This window comes from Ovis aries, chromosome 2, assembly GCF_016772045.2.
Source record: "Ovis aries strain OAR_USU_Benz2616 breed Rambouillet chromosome 2, ARS-UI_Ramb_v3.0, whole genome shotgun sequence".
Taxonomy (NCBI): domain Eukaryota; kingdom Metazoa; phylum Chordata; class Mammalia; order Artiodactyla; family Bovidae; genus Ovis; species Ovis aries.
In genome coordinates, this window is record NC_056055.1 from 111,749,631 (window position 1) to 111,766,408 (window position 16,778).

The 16,778-nt window shown below is 46.8% G+C and overlaps 1 protein-coding gene across 5 annotated transcripts in view; it reads left to right on the plus strand.

Annotated features, from left to right (window-relative positions):
* Positions 1 to 16,778, plus strand: part of SH3RF1 (SH3 domain containing ring finger 1) — a 157,440-nt gene that overhangs the window by 11,012 nt on the left and 129,650 nt on the right. The window lies entirely within an intron of this gene.

The window sequence follows — 16,778 nt, forward strand, 5'->3', positions numbered from 1 at the left end:
CTTTGGCATTGCCTTTCTTTGGGATTGGAATGAAAACTGACCTTTTCCAGTCCTGTGGCCACTGCTGAGTTTTCCAAATTTGCTGGCATATTGAGTGCAGCACTTTGACAGCATCATCTTTCAGGATTTGAAACAGCTCAACTGGAATTCCATCACCTCCACTGGCTTTGTTCTTAGTGATGCTTTCTAAGGCCCACTTGACTTCACTTTCCAAGATGTCTGGCTCTAGATGAGTGATCACACCATCATGATTATCTGGGTCATGAAGATCTTTTTGTACAGTTCTTCTGTGTATTCTTGACACCTCTTCTTAATATTTTCTGCTTCTGTTAGGTCCATACCATTTCTGTCCTTTATCGAGCCCATCTTTGCATGAAATGTTCCCTTGGTATCTCTAATTTTCTTGAGGAGATCTCTAGTCTGTCCCATTCTGTTGTTTTCCTCTATTTCTTTGCATTGATCGCTGAGGAAGGCTTTCTTATCTCTTCTTGCTATTCTTTGGAACTCTGCATTCAGACGCTTGTATCTTTCCTTTTCTCCTCTGCTTTTTGCCTCTCTTCTTTTCACAGCCATTTGTGTTTAAAATGTACTGAGTGTCCCTGGACAGCAGAGAACTGCCAGGATGAAATGCGAATTTGCTGGAGGGGTTCCACGCATGCTGCTGTGTCATGTCCTACGTTATGTCTGACCCCATGGATGGTAGCCCGCCAGGCTCCTCTGTCTGTGAAATTCTGCAGGCAAGAATTCTGGAGTGGGTTACCATTCCCTTCTCCAGAGGATCTTCCCGACCCAGGGATCGAACCTGGGTCTCCTGCATTGGCAGGTGGATTCTTTACCACTGTGCCACCTGGAATGCCCAAAGCGCTCCCTGCTGCTCCTGCTGCCAAGTCACTTCAGTCGTGTCCAACTCTGTGTGACCCCATAGACGGCAACCCACCAGGCTCCCCCGTCCCTGGGATTCTCCAGGCAAGAACATTGGAGTGGGTTGCCATTTTCTTCTCTAATGTATGAAAGTGAAAAGTGAAAGTGAAGATGCTCAGTCGTGTCCGACTCTTAGTGACCCCATGGACTGCAGCCCACCAGGCTCCTCCGTCCATGGGATTCTCCAGGCAAGAGTACTGGAGTGGGGTGCCATTGCCTTCTCCCTACCTGGTTGTAATTCATATGAAGGAAGCTTGTCCGCCTCCACAAATAATGCAACAGCAACGGGGCAGAACCTCATGTTGGGAGCCAGCAGTTTGGTATTTGTGTAAGGTTCCTGGAAGGTGTTTGGACACTAAAGGTGAAAGCTGAATGTTAGATTTCTTAGGAGGAGATTATGTTTCCATAGAGCTGAAAATCTTCTGACACTGCTGGTTAAATAACTGCTTAGTTGTTAAACATGTATCTTTATAGAACTTTAAAAATTCTTTAACACGTTGACCACATAGAGGAAACAATGTCAGAAATAAGTTAAACCTCAGACCTTAAATTTTTATTTGCTCAGCTCATTCGAAGGGGTATTTAGTTACCAAATCTCTCTCTCTCTCTTTTTTTTTTTTTTTTTGGTTTTTTGTTTCCCATGGTTGAGTGTGTCTGTTAAACACACTGATATATTATTTCCAGCATTTCATATGTTTTTACTTTTTCTTCCATTTTTGGTCAGTCTAATTACTTTCATTCAGTATTATGTATTTCATTGTATGTAATACTATTAGCCCTTTCGTGTTTCTATTTTCTACCTATTCTTAGGACAAGTCCAAAATATTAGAAGATCTTGAAAGCCCAGACTCTCTTGTACAAGGGCAGTGCTTTTGCTGAAAGTGAAATGTTAGGTGAAGGTCATCAGTAGGGGACCGAGTGGCATTTACAGAGTCCAGGAAAGCACAGCTGTGGCATGGGGCACTCTGGTCGTGCTGCTAGTGCTGGGAGGATGTCAGGAGATGGGACGTGAGGACCACCTGTGTGGTGCCAAGTGATGGGGCTGTGGCATCAGTCCCGGCTTGGTGACTTGCCACCAGTGATTTCTCTTCCACAGGCCAGGGTTTCCTCTCTTCTAAAACTTGAGGTTTGTGTATCTGAGTTCCTATGCAGCCCTGAGAATTCTGACCTGATTGCCCATGCCAAGACCAGCTTCGATAGTGAGCGTTTAGGACGGACTGAGGCTAGTGTCTGGACATCATCTGGGTGAGATGACAGGAAATGTGCCTCAGCGTCATCCTGAGCCCGCAGCTCCTGAGTGTCCCTGGAGGTGTGTCTGTGTCTTCAGACGGGTGGGAGGCGTGCCGGGCGTGGAGCAGGGGGACGCGCAGGAAGGCGGGGGCAGCTGGGGAGCCCAGCTGGGGCCTGGGGTGCTTGCTGGGCCGCCTCTGTTCTGCCTGCTGGGGTCCCCAGGGCTGAGACTGGAGTGTGCCCGGCCAGGTGTGCTGCCCTGCAGGGGTCTGGGCTCCCCGCATCTGTCTTTCCCACTCTGACCGGCTGTCCCGGCAGTGTGTTGATGCTGGCAGTGGGGGGCGGGGGAGTGGCTGAGCTTCTCTGGGGGCAGAGGAGCCTAGTGGGGCGCAGCAAGGGCAGCCACGGACCTGCTTCTCCTCGTGGGCACACTTGGCTTCGGGAGCGAGGATGGAGGTGGTGGGTAGTTTGCCAAAGTGGTCAGGAGGCATCGGGAGGCCATGTGGGCGGTGAGCTGAGGGCAGTGGGAGCAGCCGGGTGGAGTGGCTTCATTCAGGGCAGGGGAGGTGCCAGAGAAACGAGGCTGCTTCACACGGCTCAGGGGGACGGGGCGCGGCTGCTCTCTGCGTCCTGGGAGGACGTGATGGCGGGGGATTGCGCCCCTCGTTTCCCGTGCAGCTCTGGGCACCTTCTCTCCTCACCCTGACATCTCCCTTGGCCTGCGGCCCAGTGCCCGGGAACTTGTGGACGCCAGCGCCATGAGTGCCTTCTGGTCCTCTTCCCAGAATGCGAGCTTTTCATGGCCCGTGTCAGCTATGTTGCGAAGTACGCTGTGTGTGTATGTGCGCGCCCTGGTGCACGCAGGCTTGTGTAGTCTGGTGATTTCCTTAATGGACACTTCGTGTCATCGGGTTCGGGTTCGTGTCATTGGACATTTTGTTCTGTTTTAAGCAGGCAGCTTAAACTTGAGGTCCCCAAGCAGTTCATGAGTTAGTGACGGTTGTCACCTGGTTTCGCCCTGGCTCTGCCGCCCCCTCGGGCTGACCCTGGGCTGGGAGGGGAGCCTGGGGCCTTGTGTCTCTCCCTCCTCCTCCTGGGGCCCTAGCGGCCGTGGAATTCCTGACATGCTGACCATCCATGACTGCTGCTTCTTCTTCTCTCCCTGCCTCCCTGTTTCTCTCTCTCTTTTGGATGACATGGGGAGAATAATAGCTGAAATAATTATAAATGCTTGTCTTTTGATTCTGTTCTTTGGCAGAATTTTGAAAAATCTTAGATTCCCAAACGTCTGTCTGGGAGACTAGATGAGCTTTGTAGCTTGGTTCTGATTTTTAAGAGTTAGTGTTAGGGAAGATTATGATGGCCCTACCTGGGTCCCTTAGTGGATGTTGGATGTAGAATGTGTGCTTTATTCCTTGAGGCTGATTTTTGTTTACGCCGCTCACCCTTCCCCGCCCCGCCTTTGAGAGTGCCCACATCATGTTTTTAGATAGATACTCTGCTCAGTTTATCCGTGTTTTGATTATTTTTTATCTCCTATCTAGAGTAGCTGATGGCTTTTTAAAATGTGACTAGGCCCATCTCTTTTAATTAAAAGATGTTTGCTCCTTGGAAGAAAAGCTATGACCAACTTAGTGTATTAAAAAGCAGAGACATCACTTTGCTAACAAAGGTCCATCTAGTCAAAGCTATGGTTTCTCCAGTAGTCATGTATGGATGTGAGAGTATAAAGAAAGCTGAGTGCAGAAGAATTGATGCTTTTGAACTGTGGTGTTGGAGAAGACTCGTGAGAGTCCCTTGGACTGCAGGGAGATCAAAGCAGTCGATCTTAAAGGAGATCAGTCCTGAATATTCACCGGAAGGACTGATGCTGAAGCTGAAACCCCAATACTTTGGCCACCTGATGCAAAGGACTGACTCACTGAAAATACCCTGATGCTTGGAAAGATTGAAGGTGGGAGGAGAAGAGGACCACAGAGGATGAGATGGTTGGATGGCATCACTGACTTGATGGATGGTGAGCAAGCTCTGGGAGTTTGAGCAAGCTCTGGGAGTTGGTGATGGATAGGGAAGCCTGGCGTGCTGCAGTCCGTGGGGTCAGACACGACTGAGTGACTTGACTGACTGACTGGGAACCATCTCTGACTAAATAAGTGCATTTATGTAGCTGATAACTTATTTTGAGAATGAAGCAACCGTGAAGAGCTTTGCTCTGCTTCAACTTTTAATAAGTTTGGGGTTTTTTTTTTTGTTTTGTTTTTTTTTAATGGAGCTTCTATTTTTAGTTAAAATATTCACTTCCTGTCTTTGTAGGGGAAGAAAGGACACTGAGTGGACATTTTAGGAGGATGGCCATCTACTGCACTGTAAAATGTCTTTTGGAAAGGACATTTCAGAAGCTTGTTGGTGGCTTAGTCCAGAGCCTCACGGAATCGGAGCCAGGGAGTTCCAGTTCTGTTTTGTTGTTGTATCACATCCAGCTCCAAGTCCTTGCAGGTTCATCACATTCCTCTCGTCCTGTCCCTCATGGGAAAGGAGCGCTCCCTTGTACCGTCCCGGCCGCCTCCCGGGCCACCCCTTATCTGGCCTGAACACTGCACTTCCTTGATGTGTCCCCAGAGGAACCATTTCCTGGCAGTTTAGTCATTTTAGTTGCTCTCCTTTGGAAGCCCGCCAGCTTCTCCCCTTGCCTGGGTTCCGGTCCAGGGGTGCCCTGAGCCTGCTCACGGAGTTCTGGGAAGAAGAGAGCCTTGCCCTGGGGGAGGGCCGTCACGTGACCCTCCTGAGTGCGATGCTCCTTCTGTCTCTTTAAAAATAACTTCCTGTGTGGCTGACTCATGCTTGCATAGACGCTCAGACTTTCTCTTCTTTTAGGTTTGGTTGTCTCCCATCTCTTATGTGAGCCTTTGGTTTTTGCTTCCTAATTAAACCACCTCCTGTCTCTGTCATCCTCGAAGTGGTCAGTAGCTCTCCCTGGGAAAAATGCTGCTTCTGTAATAGTAATTGCTTCTGTAATAGTAATAGTCATTGTGTGGACCCTTGATCTTAAAAACATACCTAATTTGTTATTATATTTATTTAGAGTATTGTATTTATTGTATTGAACCAGAAGCCTTGAAAGTTCAAATCTTTACTAAATACCTACATTGGGTACTTTTTGTTGCTCAGTCGCTCGATTGTGTCCAGCTCTTTTTGACCCCATGGAGTGCAGCATGCCAGGCTTCCCTGTGACTCATGTCCATCCTCTGTTGTCCCCTTCTCCTACCCTCAGTCTTTCTCAGCAGCAGAGACTTTTCTCTTCGCATCAAGTGGCCAAAGTATTGGAGCTTCAGCTTCAGCATCAGTCCTTCCAATGAATATTCACGGTTGATTTGGTATTTGACTGTTTTCTTTTTTTATTAATTTAATTTTTAATATAAATTTATTTATTTTAATTGGAGGTTAATTACTTTACCATATTGTATTGGGGTGTTTCAGTGTTGTCTCCTGTACCAAGTTATATGTTACTTGGGAGCAGGAATCTTGTGTTTTATATCTCTTTTCTGACTTCTCCCGAGAAGGTAGTGGGTGTTTTGCTTCAGGGACTACATCTTGATGGGCTTGAAAGTTCATATCCCAGAATCCCACGTCCACTTGGACCCTTTTATCTTCTTCCCACACGTGTACTTTTGACACCTGTAACCGTATTTGTTCTCCACGGTCTGAGTCAGCTACGAAGGTATTACCAGAGGCTATGGAAACTTGACTGGCATCAGACCCTCTCTGGGGGGTGGCCCTCAAAACATTTGTGTGACCCCCACCACGGTGGTCTGGTAGTCATGTTTTCCTAGTTTATTAGAAAGAATGTTCTGCTGAATTGAACCAGAAGCCTTGTTAAAGTATGTGATCTGTTATTTCCTGTCCCCCCACACAGATTGTCACTCTGACACAAGGAAAATAAAGTGAATCTAATAGGAGCTAGCTCCCAAGGATAACATTGATTTTTACTGAATACTTGCTTAATTTTGAAAAATTTTACTGAAGTATAGTTGATTTTTTAGCTCAGTTGCTAAAGAATCTACCAGCAATGCAGGTGACCCTGGTTCAATTCCTGGGTCTGGAAGATCCACTGGAGAAGGGATAGGCTGCCCACTCCAGTATCCTTGGGCTTCCCTATGGCTCAGCTGGTAAGGAATCTGCCTGCAATGCGGGAGACCTGGACTCGATCCCTGGATTGGAAAGATGCCCTGGAAAAGGGAAAGGCTACCCACTCCAGTATTCTGGCCTGGAGAATTCCATGGGCTCTATAGTTCATGGAGTCCCAAAGAGTCAGACATGGCTGAGTGGCTTTCATCTCACTTCACGTAGCTGATTTACAGTGTTGGGTTAACGTCTGCTGTACAGTGAGGGGCTCGGTTATGTGTATGTATTCTTTTCCATTGTGGTTTGTCATAGGATATTGAATACAGCCGCCTGTGTTGTGCAGTAGGACCTTGTTGTCTATCCATCCTATGTATACGGGCTTGCATCTCCTAATCCCAAACTCCCAGTCTGTCCCTCCCCAGCCCCTCTCCCACTTGGCACCCAGAAATCTATTCTGTGTGTCTGTGAGTCTGTTTCTTTTCTGTGGATAAATACATTTGTGTTGTATTTAAGGTTCCACTTACAAATGTTGTCATGTGGTATTTGTCTTTCTGTTTCTGACGTATAATACTTTGCTGAGTATGCTAATCTTTGGGTCCCTTCATGTTGCTGCAGATGGCATTGTTTCATTCTTTTTATGAACGAGTAGTATTCCATTGTATATATACACACCACATCTTTTTTATCCTTTCCTCTGTTGATTGATATTTAGGTTGTTTCCATGTCTTGGCTATTGTAAATAGTGCTGCTTTGAACAAAGCGGTACATGTATGTTTTCAAATTACAATTTTTTTTCTGGATATATGCCCATGAGTAGGATTGCTGGATTATGTGGCCATACTATTTTTGTTTTTTGAAGAACCTTCATACTGTTCTCCATAGTGACTGTATCAATTTACATTCTCACCTACAGTCTAGGAGGGTTCCATTTTCTCTACACCCTCTCCAGCATTCATTGTTTGTAGACTTTTTAAGAATGGCCATTTTTACTGGTGTGAGGTGATATTTCATTGTAGTTTTAATGTGCATTTCTCTAATAATTAGCAATGTTGAGCATCTTTTCAGGTGCCTGTTGGCCATCAGTGTCTTCTTGGAAGGAATGTCTGTTTAGTTCTTCTGTCCATTTTTGGATTGTTTTTTGTTGTTGTTGTTTTGTTTTGTTATTGAATTGTATAAGCTGTTTGTATATTTTGAAAATTAACCCCTTGTTGGTTGCGTCATTTGCAGATATTTTCTCCCAGTCCATAGACTGTCTTCCTTTAGTTGATGGTTTCCTTTGCTGTATAAAAGCTTGTACATTTGATTACATCCCGTTTGTTTATTTTTGCTTTTATTTCTGTTGCCTTGGGAGACTGACCTAAGAAAACATTGGTACGGTTTATGTCAGGAAACGTTTAGTCTGTGTTCTCTTCTAAGAGTTCTGTGGTGTCGTGTCTCATACTTAAGTCTGTAAGCCATTTTGAGCTTATGTCTGCGTGTGGTGTGGGGATGTTTTGACTTCGTCAGTTGACATGTGGCTGACAGCATGGGCTGAAGCACTGAACCCCTTCCGGTCGCTCTGCCTGCACCTCTGCTCTAGGGGTGGAAGTGTTACCTGTAATAAGGCTTGATGTTGGTGTAGATGATGGAGATACTGAGTAGCCCCTGTGGTTGGCAAGAAGCGCAGGTGATGATGTGGTTAGCAGTGAATGGCACCTCCACACCCTAAATCCTGCAAGAGGCAACACGCAGGGTCAGAATTAAATTAAAATTCCTAATCATGAAGCAGAAAGGGGGCAGTTAGAAGAAAAAGTGAGCTCCAAGGGACTCTAGTTCTCGAGTCCTGACCAGCTATGGGAGAACATGACCCTGGTTTCTCTGGTGAAGACTCCTGGAAGACTGATGCCCTGTGGTGGTTAGTGTGTCAGGTGTTTCTCTGTAAGGCGTGGGAATGCTTGCGTCCTCATGACCTCTGTCAGGAGGCTGAGCTGTGGGATCGCAGAGAAGTGGCACTAGCTCGACCGAGTGTTTCTTGACAGATGAGGGCGTGGTCCGTCCTGAGGAATCAGCAAGGCCTGGGGCCCCGAGGACTGCCTCACCAGCAAGGCCTGGGGCCCCGAGGACTGCCTCATGCTGGGCTTCTGGGCGTTCTGTAAGTGTAGGTCCCTGTCAAAGGAGCGGAATGCTTCGTGAATATTTATTATGCGAATTCGTGTGTGTTGCTAGGTTTATTTAAGTTTCTCTTTGTGATCCCACTTTCTTTACTTCTGGACTGAGAGGCAAGTTTGTTTTTCATGTTAAACTGATGCATAAATTCCTCAAGCCCCTCTAGGGACTTTGTTCTCCTTCTAGTGGCGGCGTCAGGTCAAGGTCTGGATGGGGAGTCCAGGCATTAAGTGCTGGCTGGTGTCTGATGTCTGTGCAGCTGCAGTCCTGCTGCCATCCATCCATGCCCTCTGTGACTGGGGGGTGTTGGCCAGGGTGGGCTTTATTCAACATACCTCATGTTCAGGTGGCTGAGCGATCAAAAATCTGCCTGCAGTGCAGGAGACTCAGGAGGCCTGGGTTCGATCCCTGGATCTGGATGATTCCCTGGAGGAGGGCATGGCAACCCACTCCCGGTTGCCCTGAAGAATCCCATGGGCAGAGGAGCCTGGCGGGTTACAGTCCATAGGGTTGCAAAGAGTCGGACTTGGCTGAAGCAACTGAGCATGCATATTCAGTGATAAATGTTGAAATTCAGAAGGTATGAAAACATCGTATTTTGCTCCTTCAGTACACATATTTTTTCCTCTGTGACTGGATTGAAAGGTCACCATTTCTTGGAAGTTACCAGACACAGTGGTAACCTAACCAAAGAATAGAATGGGTAAGTTAAAGATAGAGCAAGGCCAAGATTGATTTTAAATTTCATACCTCATATCAATTTTCTTAGTTGTGTGTAATCTGACAAGTGTGCAGAGTTGCCAGTAATTGTAGCAGTCACGTCCACCAGGCTGGGGAGGAATTAGATCACAACTGTCTATTGGCAGCTTTCGAATGAAAATAGTAGCAGTTTTAATGACAGCAGATCCATTGTAAATGGTGCGGAATGATATTCAGAGCTGATCCTTTGGGATTCAGGAAGGTAAACTCTTGACTACCTGACCTTGGGGAAAAATTTGTAGCAAGATGTTGTGTGATCTTGAAAGAGTGAAGTCATATTTTAGTAACTTTGTGTTCTGTTGGTTGGGTAACTTTGTGTTCTGTTGGTTGCGTCCAGGCAAGCGGTGGAAGAATGTCCCCAGTGCTGTTTTGCATTGATACCACTATCTCAAAAACAACACAGTGGTGCACTTCATAAGCGGGAAAACTCAGCACGCCCTAAAATGTGAAAAGGCAGTGTTGCTTTTTATATACTAAGTAACAGTCTCAAGCATCAGGTTACTTGCCTTCCTGTTACATTTCACACAGACCGGACACTAGAGTCCTAACCCTGTAGACCTACAATCTTTCGATTACTGCTTCCGGCTGATCAGTGCACTTATTTGGCACAAACACACATGAATAAAGGTGACCTGAACAGTACATAGTTTTGGTTAGTGAATATGCTGGGCTTTTCCTTAAGGTTTGACCAAAGAAGGATAGCACCCACAGTAGCACAGAGTTTTGTTTAATAAAAACAAAGGGTAAAGATGGGAACTGTTTCTCGTGAACTGTGCGGCGCTAAGTCATTCAAGAGTAAGGCAGCAGTTTTCTGGACAGGTTGTGTTTTCCTTGCAGAGGAAGGAAGCCACCTTTGTTCCGTGGCCCTGCCGCATACCTGACAGGTGAGGTCACCCGTGTAGCTGATACGCCTTTCCTTTCACGCAGGGCGGCCGCGGGTCCTCCCTGCGCCTCTGAGCTCCCACAGACCTCAAGCCGGGCTTACATGTACCTGTCCGTGAAAAGCTTCTGAAGGACAAAAGCCAACCCCAGAGGCTTTGTGAGCTGTGAATGGACAATAAAAGACAGTGTGCTTCTGTTTCTCAGATAGCCTGTTGAAGAACAAAGGAGCTATTCACTCCTGTGTGACTTTCATGTAGTTACAATGAAGGAGGGAAGGACGGTCGGCCTTGTTTCGTGCTTGATCTTAAGGCTGCTCAACTGATATCTTTGGAAACAATCGTTTTCAGTTATTCAGACTGATGAAGTCACCCAGGGATGTGGGCTGCTATGTCTTCTTACGTCTCGTTCCTTTAGAAGAGGTGAATTTAAGACGTAGGTCCCCACCCCCTGCAGGTGCAAGGTGAAAGCATTTAGAGTCAGATGAAACTCTAACTGTTGAAATTGTCTCCTAACTAGTCCCCTAACTCGTCCTCTTGCCCCTGGCGTGTCTCTCAGGGTCCCTGGCATTTCCATCGGTGTGACAGGACGCCTCTTGTTCAAAGGTGCACAAGCAGAGTACCTGAGCCCTGCCCTTTCCTCCACCTTATCTTTGATGCCTGCACTGTTGGCTCCAGTCACACGAGTCTGCTTGTCATTTATTAAATCACCAAGGCCTGGGGCCTTGGCACCTGCTCTTTGCCCTGCCTGGCGGGAAGGGCTGCTTTTACACACATCTCAACGCGGCTCACTCCCCTGCTCCAGCTTGCCCTCTTCCTCAGAAGGTCTTCTCCGACCGCCGTATCCAATAAAGCGCCTCGTCTCCTGTCACTGCCCTGGCCTCGCCCTGCTCATTCTTCTTCTTGGCACTTTGTTCTTGCTCAGTCGCTCAGTCATGTCTCACTCTCTCTGACCTCATGGACTGCAGCTCAACAGGCTGCCCTGTCCTTCACCATCTCCTAGACTTTGCTCAAACTCATGTCCATTGAATCAGTGATGCCATCCAACCATCTCATCCTCTGTTGACCCTTCTCCTGCCCTCAGTCTTTCCCAGCTTCAAGGTCTTTTCCAGTGAGTTGACCCTTCACATCAGGTGGCCAAAGTATTGGAGTTTCAGCTTCAGCATCAGTCCTTCCAGTGAATATTCAGCGTTGGTTTCCTTTAGGATTAACTGGTTTGACCTCTCAAGAGTCTTCTTCAACACCACAGTTCAAAAGCATCAGTTTTTCGGCATTAAGGCTTCTTTAAGGCCCATGGAAAAGAAATGCAAAAAAGCAAAATGGCTGTCTGAGGAGGCCTTACAAATAGCTGTGAAAAGAAGAGAAGCAAAAAGCAAAGGAGAAAAGGAAAGATATAAGCACCTGAATGCAGAGTTCTAAGGAATAGCAAGAAGAGATAAAAAAGCCTTCCTCAGCGATCAATGCAAAGAAATAGAGGAAAACAACAGAATGGGAAAGACTAGACATCTCTTCAAGAAAATTAGAGGTACCAAGGGAACATTTCATGCAAAGATGGGCTCAATAAAGGACAGAAATGGTATGGACCTAACAGAAGCAGAAGATATTAAGAAGAGGTGGCAAGAATACAAGGAAGAACTGTACAAAACAGATCTTCGTGACCAAGATAATCACGATGGTGTGATCACTCACCTAGAGCCAGACATCTTGGAATGTGAAGTCAACTGGGCTTTAGAAAGCATCACTATGAACAAAGCTAGTGGAGGTGATGGAATTCCAGTTGAGCTGTTTCAAATCCTGAAAGATGATGCTGTCAAAATGCTGTATGCAATATGCCAGCAAATTTGGAAAACTCAGCAGTGGCCACAGGACTGGAAAAGGTCAGTTTTCATTCCAATTCCAAAGAAAGGCAATGCCAAAGAATGCTCAAACTACTGCACAATTGTACTCATCCCACATGCTAGTAAAGTAATGCTCAAAATTCTCCAAGCCAGGCTTCAGCAATACGTTACCCATGAACTTCCAGAAGTTCAAGCTGGTTTTAGAAAAGGCAGAGGAACCAGAGACAAAATTGCCAACATCCGCTGGATCATGGAAAAAGCAAGAGAGTTCCAGAAAAACATCTATTTCTGCTTTATTGACTATGCCAAAGCCTTTGACTGTGTGGATCACAATAAACTGTGGGAAATTCTGAAAGAGATGGGAATACCAGACCACCTGACCTGCCTCTTGAGAAATCTGTATGTAGGTCAGGAAGCAACAGTTAGAACTGGGCATGGAACAACAGACTGGTTCCAAATAGGAAAAGGAGTACGTTAAGGCTGTATATTGTCACCCTGCTTGTTTAACTTATATGCAGAGTACATCATGAGAAACGCTGGACTGGAAGAAGCATAAGCTGGAATCAAGATTGTCGGGAGAAATATCAATAACCTCAGATATGCAGATGACACCACCCTTATGACAGAAAGTGAAGAGGAACTAAAAGCCTCTTGATGAAAGTGAAAGAGGAGAGTGAAAGAGTTGGCTTAAAGCTCAACATTCAGAAAACGAAGATCATGGAATCTGGTCCCATCACTTCATGGGAAATAGATGGGGAAACAGTGGAAACAGTGTCAGACTATTTTTTTTGGGCTCCAGAATCACTGCAGATGGTGATTGCAGCCATGAAATTAAAAGACGCTTACTCCTTGGAAGAAAAGTTATAACCAACCTAGATAGCATATTGAAAAGCAGAGATATTACTTTGCCAACAAAGGTCTGTCTAATCAAGGCTATGATTTTTCCAGTGGTCGTGTATGGATGTGAGAAAGCTGAGCACCGAAGAATTGATGGTATTGAATGGTGGTGTTGGAGAAGACTCTTGAGAGTCCCTTGGACTGCAAGGAGATCCATCCAGTCCATTCCGAAGGAGACCAGCCCTAGGATTTCTTTGGAGGGAATGATGCTAAAGCTGAAACTCCAGTACTTTGGGCACCTCATGCGAAGAGTTGACTCATTGGAAAAGACTCTGATGCTGGGAGGGATTGGGGGCAGGAGGAGAAGGGGACGACAGAGGATGAGATGGCTGGATGGCATCACGGACTCGATGGAAGTGAGGCTGAGTGAACTCCGGGAGTTGGTGAGGGATAGGGAGGCCTGGCGGGCTGTGATTCATGGGGTCACAAAGAATTGGACACGACTGAGCGACTGAACTGAACTGAAGGTCCAACTCTCATATCTGTACATGACTGCTGGAAAAACCATAGCTTTGACTATCTGGATCTTTGTCGGCAAGATGATGCGTTTTAATCCACTGTCTAGGTCTGTCATAGCTTTTCTTCCAAGGAGAAGAAAAACTTTAAGCTTCTTTTAATTTCTTGATTGTAGTCAATGTCCTCAGTGGTTTTGGAGCCCAAGAAAATAAAGTCTCTCTGTTTTCATTGTTTCCACATATGTTTGCCATGATCTTAGTTTCTGAATGTTGAATTTTAAGCCATCTTTTTCACTTTCCTCATTCACCTTCATCAAGAGGCTCTTTAGTTCCTGTTTACTTTCTGCCATTAGGGTGGTGTCATCTGCATATCGGGGACTCCTGACTTGTTCTTTCCTTGAAACAGACGGTAAGCTCTTTGAAGGCCAGGACTTACACTTTTTTCCTTTCTGTCATCCCAGCAGCTGGAGCAGACCCTCAGTAAAGAATCTTACTTGAACAAATCAGTGAATGAGTTTTACTTGGGCTCCAGAACTCTGCACACCTCATGCTGAAAACATGTGGCAAATGGGAAAATGATCGTGAATCATTCAGATGTTTAAGTTGGAGCAGAGAACTTTTGTAGATGAGCACATTCAAGTGTCGTATTTGCTTGTTTGGCCATTCATTTGGTATTATTTTGTTTTATGCGGATAAATGTAGAACAGTTTAAAAAATTATCTTGCTGCGAGCCCTTTTGTTCAAACCAGGAGATGAGCAGCGTGACTTGGGGCTGTAGCGGCACCTCTGTTTTTAACTTTCAGAAATGATACACACCCTTTATGACTGATGGAGCTCTTTGTCAGGCCTCCTCCTGTTGAGGCTACCAGGATAAAGAGACCACGGAGAGGAACATGGTGCTTTCCCTGTGTTTCTGAAAATGCCATGGTTCACTCACTGCTGGAGGAGGAGGGGTGTTGCTTTGTGTGCCTACGGCTGCTGGAGGAGGAGGTGGAGATGCCGTGTCATCGCGGCTGTGTCGTGACTCCCGAATACTCCTGCTGAGGTTTGTGGGGGATGCGAATCAACCCTAAGATCCTGTGCTTTTAGCCCAGCCGAAGGGTGGGTTGGTTCTTGTTGGTTCGTGTCAGAAGCGAGTTTCCTTTTCCAAGGCTGGTTGCAGCTGTGTTCCTTACACGCTGGACTCACCGGAGCATCCCCTGGGGACCCTCGTGTGTCACCAGGGACCACACCACACCCCACATGCCCCTCTGCGGGGTGGCCACCGGCCTGTGTCTGGCAGGGGGTCTTGTGTTTCTCACTCCCAGAAAATTCTGTGCCTCCCTCTCATTGGCACTCGGTCTGTTTCCACGTAGATTTAGAGGCGGTCCCTTCTGCTGCTGGAGAGTCATCAGAAACGGCTCTGAGTGGTTCTCTGAGGTCACTGTGAGTGTCATGCAGGTCGTGCTGGAGGGACCCTCGGTCCCCTCTGGGGGTGTTACAGCCCCCCGCCCCAGCCCTGCTCTGGTGACACTGCATGGCTGGCTCCCTCTCCCCATTCCGTTCCTGTGCTCAGCTCCGGGGTTGGTGGTGCTGCAGGAGGGGTGTGCCACCTTCTCAGACTCCAGTGCCTGGTCAGCAGCCCCTCCATTGTCTCAAAACAGTGAGCCTGTTCTCTGTGCCCCCTTTTGTCGTGGGGCCTCCTCCACCCCTGTGGGTCGCAACCTCCTCAGGAGGTTGGACCCCAGCACATACCAGGGGAGCTGGGTCCGCCTTCCCCCTTCAGGCCTGCCCTGTGAGACTGGTCACTGTCCCCAGCTGGGCTCACCTCTGGCACTGCTCTGGACACTGCCTACCCTCCATTCACTCCTTCCGTTGACATTGATTCAGGAGGAAATCTGCCAGCTGGCCCCACCACATCTCCTAGCCACCTCCCGGCTGTAGGCCATCAAGCGTGGCTTTCTCTTTTCTATCTTCTCACTTCTTGTTCCCTCTTCCTGCCCCTCCTGGCCCGTGTCTGATTCCAGTATCCGACCTTTGTCCTCAGACTTTACCTTTTCCCATTTTCCCCAATCACCCCATTGTGCTTTACTCTGTTAAAGAGCTGTTAGTGTCCTTTTTCTTTTAAAATGTAAAAAAAAAAAAAAAAAAAGATACATCTTTTAAAGGTTGCTTTCAGTTTGTAGTAATCACAGGGTATTGACTAAATTCCCCCTTGTAGTACAGTACATCCTTGAACCTGCCTTAGCCTTTCCCCATCCTTACTGCTGGGCTTTCCAGGCGGCTCAGTGATAAAGAAGCCGCCTGCCAATGCAGGAGACACAGGATTGATCCCAGAGGTGGGAAGATCCCCCGGAGGAGGAAATGACAACCCACTCCAGTATTCTTGCCTGGGAAATCCCATGGACAGAGGAGCCTGGAGGGCTACAGTCCATGAGATAACAGAAGAGTCAGACACAGTTGAGTGACTGAAACAACAGCTCATCGTCACTGGTAACCACGAGTTTGTTCCCTAAATCTGTCAGTCTGCTTCTTTTTTGTTATAGTCACTACTTTGTTCTGTTTCCTTAGTTCTTTTTTAACGTTAACCGTGTTTGATTTGGGATAGAAAAACCAGTGGAGCATACAGCATGTGGTAAGAGACAGCTTGCTCGATACTTTCTCTAATTTTTCTGCGAAATGGAACTTTGTCTTCTCCCACCTTCCTTTCTGGATGGAGAGCCATGAGATTTTTCACATTTTTCACCAGCAGTCTTGCAGGACGGTCATATTTCCCAGGGAATTATTTTATAGGTGAAAACACTTCAGTTGGCTTGTAGTTTCGGAGTAAAGTAATTGCTGGTTAAGTGACTTGCATTACTGGATCAGGCCCAGCTAATATACATGTGTGCCTCTCTGAAAATGAAAGTTGAAAAATTGAATTTGTTCCTTGGTAATTTGATTTGTAGGAAGTGGGGAACAAAGGATTCCAAACAGGGCTTTTAAAATCAGTTCTAATTAATTGTGTGTGCAGAGGCATCGGCGGAGATGGGGACGCAATTAGTCTAATTATGTTTAAAATACACTTGCGTGCCTCAAGACCCTCACCCTTGTGGGCTTATCTTTCTCTGATTTCTGTTTTCGGCAGTCAGTGGATTTTTTGGCCATTAAGCATGACCTGGTCAGAGTCTGTGGAGCAGAAGAGAGATGGGCTGCAGAGGAGAAGGGCTCATGCCCTCCTGCTCTGTGATCACAAGTGCCCAGCACACCCAGGGGATGATTGAGGTGTGCTGGGGACCATTTTTGTTTTCTAACTACTCACCTCCCATACCCCCCAACCCATCCCCCCACCCCCCACCCCCTCGCCAAATCTTATTTTTGAAAAGCTAAGCTCTCTCTGAAATATTTTTCTCATGCTCCAGTTTGGAGTAAACTAGAAGTGAGTCCGGATCTTCCCTGGTAGCTCAATCGGTAAAGGATCTGCCTGCAGTGCAGAAGACGTGGGTTCGATCCCTGGGTCGGGAAGATCTCCTGGAGAAGGAAATGGCAACCCACTCCAGTATTCTTGCCTGGAC